We start from the raw sequence: 7,844 nt of genomic DNA, 5'->3' as shown, positions 1-7,844 counted from the left end.
GGATCTATGCCATGAGTTCGTTGGCGCCTTCACAGGAGGCCACCAAGCTCATGGCCAGGCCAGTGATCTGCATATCATTCCCCAGAAGGAAGGGGAGACCCTGCGCAAGTACATCCAGAGATTCAGCCGGGTGCAGTACAACATCCCCGACGTTCATCCTGCCGCTGTGATTAGCGCATTCCACCAGAACGTGCGCAATCGCAAGATGCGCGAGGAGCTGGCGATGACCAAGATTAAGGATGTGGCCGAGCTCTACGTTCTGGCCGATAGATGCGCCCGGGCTGAAGAGGGAAGGAAGTACCCCGGCGAAGACGCCGGCGCGGAAACCGACTCTACCGATGAGGACGCCGCTACCCCGACGAAGAAGGGCCGGCGTCACAACAGGAAACGCAAGGGTAAGGCCGTGCTTGCCGTTGAGGGATCTGGCGACACCGGTGCCGGCAAGAAGGTCAAGGCAGGCGCTCCCGACAAGGAGATTGCCTGGTGCGCCGCCTGCCGGGCCTTGGCAGCTACCGACAAGCCAGGGAGCTCCGGCAAGCAATACTGCAAGATCCACCGCACCAAGGGCCACGACCTCCAGAACTGCCGACAAGTCGAGCTGCTTCCTAAGAAGCAAAAGGCTGAGTACGAGAGGCGGGACAAGGAGAAGGACCAGGACGGTGCTGAGGGATCCGGCAAGAAGCGTGGCGGCCAAGGAGGCTACCCCGGCAAGGACAACCAGCAAGAGAGGCCCGCCCGGGGCCGCGACAAGAAACAAGAAGACGATGATCACGACAAGGACGACGAGTCTGGTGAGCAAGGGTTCCAGAAGGCTACGGAGGCCATGTGCGTCGATGGCGGCGCCTCGCTGCATACCTCTCACCGCTAGCTCAAGCAGTGGGCGCGTGAGATTACAGCAGAAGAGCCGTCGTTCGACGCTCAGAAGCCGCTGAAGTGGTCCAGCACGCCCCTCATCTTTGACGCCGAAGACCACCCTGACCGCACTACCGCGGTCGGGTGTTTGCCATTGTTGGTCTCACCAACAATACGCAACTTCAGGGTGAACAAGATGTTGGTTGACGGCGGGGCCGGCCTAAACCTGATCTCGCCTGTCGTGATCAAAAGGTTGCAAATCCCTGATGGAGACCTCGAGGAAACGGGCACGTTTCAAGGGGTCAATCCGGGGAGGAGCCAGCCGAAGGGAAAGGTCACACTGCCCGTGACATTTGGAGGAGAGTTGAACTACAGGACGGAGAGGATCGTCTTCGACGTGGCCGAGATCCCCTTGCCCTACAGCGGGATCCTCGGCCGCCCGGCACTAGCCAAGTTTATGGCGGCGTCACACTACGCCTACAACATGCTAAAGATGCTCGGGCCGTTGACCATCATCTCCGTCCCCTCCGACAAGAAGGACGCGCTGATTTGCGCCGACCAACTCTACCGGGAGGCAGTTGCAGCAGCTGCCGCCAAGGCACCTGCTCCTGCCGCTGAAGCCCCGGGAGGGAGGAAGAAGCCCGGCAAGACCTCTCGCACCCACTCCGGCAAGCGCACCTCTTCGGAGTGTTGTGCTGCCGTCGAGGCCGTGCCAGAGAGCTCTACCGACAAGAGCAAGAGATCTAGAGCCGAGCCGCCGCAAACCAAGAAGGTGTCCACCAGGGAGGATGGCACGGGAGGGGCCTTCACCATAGGCTCCACCCTCGGTAGCAAATAGGAAGGCGCGCTCGTCACCTTCCTGCGGTCGAATGTCGACGTGTTTGCATGGAAAGCATCCGACATCCCCGTTGTTCCCAGGGAGGTGATTGAGCACCACCTAGTTGTCAGCCCCCATGCGCGGCCCATCCAGCAGAAGGTCAGAAAGCAGGCTCTGGAGAGGCAGGAGTTCATCACGGAGGAGATCAGGAAGTTGGAAGCGGCAGGTTTGGTGAGGGGAGTGCTCCACCCGATGTGGTTGGCCAATCCGGTAGTGGTGCGCAAGGCGAATGGGAAGTGGAGGTTGTGTATTGATTACACAGATATCAATAAGGCTTGTCCTAAGGACCCCTTCCCGTTGCCGCGCATCGACCAGATTGTTGACTCCACGGCCGGGTGTGATCTGTTGTCATTCCTCGACGCCTACTCGGGCTACCACCATATCTTCATGACAAGAGAGGATGAAGAAAAGACAGCGTTCATCACCCCATGTGGTACGTATTGCTTTTTACGGATGCCTTTCGGTTGAAGAGCGCTGGCTCAACATTTGCAAGAGCAGTCCAAATTGGTTTTGAACCTCAGCTCCATAGAAATATGGAGGCCTACATGGATGACATAGTAGTCAAAACCAAGGACGGGCCAACTCTTGTGGAAGATCTGGAAGAGACATTTGCCAACCTGCGCAAGATCAACCTCAAGCTGAACCCTGAGAAGTGTGTCTTCAGCGTTCCATCCGGCAAGCTTCTCGGGTTCTTTGTATCGCAGCGCGGAATCGAGGCAAACCCAGACAAAATCAAGGCTATTGAGCAGATTGAGGCGCCCAAGCGGATCAAGGATGTGCGTCGGCTCACCGGCTACGTTGCCGCCATGAGCCGATTCATCTCCAAGTCCGCCGAGCGCGCCCTTCCTTTCTTCAAAATCTTGAAGAAGGCAGGCCCAATGGAATGGACCCCAGAAGCCGAGGAAGCATTGCAGGATCTGAAGAAATACCTTTCCTCCACGCCAATACTGGTTGCGCCTAAACCACAAGAGCCGTTGCTGCTGTATCTGGCGGCGACAAATCAAGTGGTCAGCACCGCGCTAGTGGCACAGAGGGAGGTCAACGAGGAGGCAGTGACGGCGGCAGAACCAGCGGATGGCAAGCCCAAGATTCCCCCGGCAGGGCCTGGTGCCGGCAAGGCGAGGCCCCCGGCAGAGTCTGATGCCACCGAGGCAGTGCCCGCGCAGTCAAGTGGGGTGGTGCAGAAGAAGAAGATGATGCAGCACCCGGTTTACTTTGTCAGCTCCCTCTTGCAGGGGGCTAGATCGAGGTACTCCGGTGTGCAGAAATTGCTCTTCGGCCTTCTTATGGCCTCGAGGAAGCTGCGTCATTACTTCCAAGCCCACGAGATCACTGTCGTCACCCGCCTCCCTTTGCAACGGATACTGCATAACCCGGATGCAACCGGGAGGATTGTGGAGTGGGCCTTAGAGTTGTCAAGTTTCGGTTTGAAGTTTGAAAGTACCTCGACAATTCAGAGCAGAGTCTTGGCGGAGTTCATTGCAGAATGGACCTCAACACCTGACGAAGAAATCCAGGAGACCACACTCCCCGGCAAGGAGGAAGATCGCGACTGGATCATGTACTTTGATGGGGCTTTCTCGCTGCAAGGCGCCGATGCCGGTGTGCTACTCGTCGCACCTACCGGGGAGCACCTCAAGTACGTGATCCAGATGCACTTTCCCCGAGAGATGTCCACCAACAACACTGCTGAGTACGAGGGATTGCTTGCCGGTCTCAGGATCGCGGCAGACCTCGGGGTTAAGAAGCTCATCGTCAGGGGTGACTCGCAGCTTGTTGTCAGGCAGGTCAATAAGGATTACCAAAGCCCATTGATGGAAGCCTACGTAGATGAAGTGAGGAAGCTGGAGGAGCGCTTTGACGGTATCCTAGCGGAGCACGTCCCCCGAATGGAGAACGACACCGCCGATTACCTGTCAAAGTGTGCCGCATTCAAGCTACCTGTGGAACCAGGTACCTTTTTGCTCCAGCTAACTCAACCATCCGTCAAACCATCAACGGGGCAGAACAAGCGAAGGAAGTCGGGTCCCGGCAAGTACTTTCCTACCGAACCCTCTGGGGCTGCCGGCAAGGGTGCCGCCACGGACGCCGAGCCTGCCCAAGAGTAGCTACCTCCGGCAGGGCGTCAAGCCCTAGCCGTAGAGACAGCCGCTCCCATGGCGGAAGAAATGCCTTTGGTCCTTGTCGTCGAGCCCGGGCTCCGGCATGGGCGCAGCATACCGTTCGATTCCTCCAAACAGGGGAGCTTCCTGAGGAGCAGGAAGAAGCGGAGAAAGTAGCCCGTCGGTCCGCCCTGTACCAGTTCGTCGATGATGTCCTGTACAGGAGAAGGCCGAATGGCATGAAATTGAAGTGCATCCCCCAGTTAGAAGGACTGGAGCTGTTGGCGGAGATACATGGAGGCATATGTGGCTCCCACATAGGGTCAAGGGCCCTTGCCGGGAAGGCGTTCCGACAAGGTTTTTTCTGGCCCACCGCCCTCCAGGATGCGACGGCACTAGTAACCAAGTGTGAAGCTGTCACGCCCAATATGCGACCCTATCCTACAGGAACTCGAAGGTCCCACCAAGGATAGACCCGCATATTGAAACGCTTTTGCAAGGTGGATATCATTACATCGACATTACAAAATATATGGGGATACATACAAGGCATACAAATGCCGCAAGGATACATCAATACATCATACATAAGCTCAACATCCGACTACGGATGAAACATAAACAGAGACTCAAACGACATCCACCCTGCTAGCCCAGGCTGCCGACCTGGAACCTATCCCCTGAGCGAAGAAGAAGCAGAAGAAGAACTCCAAAACAAGTACACATCGCTCTCGCGTCATGATCATCGCACAACCTGTACCTGCAACTGGTGGTGTAGTAAACTGTGAGCCACGAGGACTCAGCAATCCCATTATTATGGGTATCAAGACTAGCAAAGCTTAAAGGGAAAGGAAAGGATAAGGTGGTGAGGTTGCAGCAGCGACTAAGCAATGTATGGTGGCTATCTTACGCAAATAAGAGCGAGAAGAGAAAGCAAAGGAACGGTCGTGAAACTAGCAATGATCAAGAGGTGATCCTGAACTCCTACTTACGTCAAACATAACCCAGAAACCGTGTTCACTTCCCGGACTCCGCCGAGAAGAGACCATCACGGCTACACACGCGGTTGATGCGTTTTAATTAAGGTCAAGTGTCAGGTTCTCTACAACCGGATATTATCAAATTCCCATCTGCCACATAACCGCGGGCACGGCTTTCGAAAGATAATACCCTGCAGGGGTGTCCCAACTTAGCCCATGATAAGCTCTCACGGTCAACGAAGGATATTCCTTCTCCCGGGAAGACCCGATCAGTCTCGGAATCCCGGTTACAAGACATTTCAACAATGGTAAAACAAAACCAGCAAAGCCGCCCGATGCGCCGACATCCCGATAGGAGCTGCACATATCTCGTTCTCAGGGCAACATCGGATGAGACATCCTACGAGTAAAACCAGACCTCGAGTTTCCACGAGGTGGCCCCGCAGTCTACTCAGTTCGACCAACACTTAGAGAAGCACTGGCCCGGGGGGGTTAAAATAAGATGACCCTCGAGAGAGCGACTCCCTAGGGAAAAGAAATAGGCTGGACAAATGGTAAAACCAAGGTTGGGCCTTGCTGGAAGAGTTTTATTCAAGGCGAACTGTCAAGGGGGTCCCATAAATCACCCAACCGTGTAAGGAACGCAAAATCCGGGAACATAACACCGGTATGACGGAAACTAGGGCAGCAAGAGTGGAACAAAACACCAGGCATAAGGCCGAGCCTTCCACCCTTTACCAAATATATAGATGCATTAATAATATAAGAGATATTGTGATATCCCAACATAAACATAATCCAACATGGAGCAATCTTCATCTTCACCTGCAGCTAGCAACGCTATAAGAGGGGCTGAGCAAAGCGGTAACATAGCCAAACAATGGTTTGCTAGGAAGGGTGACAAAGGTTAGAGGTTCATGGCAAAATGGGAGGCTTGAGGAACAAGTGAATAGGTAGCGCAACAAAGCGATAGAGCGAAGCAACTAGCATAGCAATGATAGTAATGAGATCCAAGGTGACGGTCATCTTGCCTGAAATCCCGCTAGGAAGAAGAACGAATCCATGAAGAAGATGAAGCCACGAAGACGAACGAATCCTCACGATCGCAACGACACAGGAGCTATCGAGAAGAAACACACAACAAGGTAAACACACCACACATGAACAAGGCATGATGCTCAATCAAGAATGATGCATGACAAGGCAATATGAGGCTACACACGGCAAGAAAGGATGCATACAAGAGCAACACATCAAGGCAAGTTTAAATGAGGCCGGAAACAACACATAACAATTCCGGTAAGTCCTCATATGCAAATTTCAAAATTGGTCCAGAACTGAACAAGCATTAAGTTAAAGTTGTTAAACAGCAAGTTAAAGAGCACCATGATGATCTACACGAAATTCTAGTCAAGTTACATATAAAGTTCATTAGATTCGGAGCTACGGCCTAGAAGATATGAGCAAGACAAGATGAGCATGGCATTGGTGCAAAATGCATACAAACATCAAGCACACACCTCAACACAAGGATGCAACATGATAATATGAGACTACATGCAAAACTAAGCAAGTTTCATATAGAGCATGCTCAAAACGGAGCAACGGTGCAACACATACACTCCAAACAAGACATAGCAACAATCTGTCCAAAACAGCAACTAGGCATATGGCAAGCATCAAAACAATATGCTACAGCAACTCAACATGAAAACAAAAGACAAGGACATGATGTACAGGTAAAGCACAACAAAACATGAACACTGAGCTATCTCCAGAAATCAATAGAAAATGCTCAAAAGGACATGGCAAGATTGCAAATAATAACAGGTTCACAGACTTGGCAGAATTACTGGACATGACAGAAACAGCATCAGGTAGCAATGTTCAGAGCACGAAATCAACATGCTACAGGGACTTAACATAGCAAAGAAAGGCATGGCATGAATCTACTCAAAGCATATAACAAAAGTCCCTTACTGACCATAAGCGAAAAAGGACCAGAAGATATGATGGCAAGCATGTGAACATAGCAAGTTTCGTTATCTGGTTTCAGACTTGGCAAAAAACAGAGCATGGCAGAAACTATAATATGTAGGCCTCTTTGTGAGCTTGATGCACTCACTACAGAGCAATGAATGATAACCTAAGTATATCTACAGCAAGATGGCATGTTTATGAAGCTAACCATGGCAAGAGTATAATCATAGCATGTATGGATCAATTACAATAAGCTTGGCAAGATTGCATATCATGTTAAGAATCTGCCAGAAATATTTTATAGCAAAAGTAGAGCAAGATTGAGACATGCTATGGCACACCATAATTGCAAACAAGGGCAGTAATGGATCAATTATAACAATATCTACAAAACATCCTTACTGAACATCTCCAAAATATGCATGGATCTCTCTGTAGCATCAAGTTAACAAGGCAACAAAATTACAGCAGACAAGGACTTAGAGAAATCACTAAGTCCCTGAAATCAGAAATATTACGGGGCCTACTTTGCGTGCTTGTGCTAGTCACCACAGAGATCACACAAATACATGGACTACACCACTGGAAAGATGGCATGGCATACTTCAAAACACATGTAGAGGTCATGCCCAAAAGATGCACAGATTAAATGATACAAAAATGACAAATCTCCAAGTTCTGATAAGAATCAGCAGATAACAGCAACTAGCCCTCTTGCAACGATGATTAAGGCATCAAGATGACCTCTAATGAACATGGTGCAATTGAACAAAATGTAGAGCATCACGGGACGAACAATTCGACATATTATACGCGCGAATCGGAGCTACATGCATGAAGTTACACACAGTTGAACATGTGCACATATTAATAAGAACTGGGGACTTAGAAAAATAACGACCTCGAGGGGGGGAACGAAGTCAACGCGGGCTCGTTCTGGATCGGGCGCCGGCTCGCCGGAGTCGATCGGCGGCGGCCGGAGTGGAGGGGAGGCCAGGCCAGGCGACGGCGGGGCGATGGCCGGCGGCAGCGCGGGCGCCGGCGGCGGGGTCG

Source organism: Triticum aestivum, chromosome 6D, assembly GCF_018294505.1.
Source record: "Triticum aestivum cultivar Chinese Spring chromosome 6D, IWGSC CS RefSeq v2.1, whole genome shotgun sequence".
Taxonomy (NCBI): Eukaryota; Viridiplantae; Streptophyta; class Magnoliopsida; order Poales; family Poaceae; genus Triticum; species Triticum aestivum.
This window is presented reverse-complemented; position numbering follows the sequence as displayed.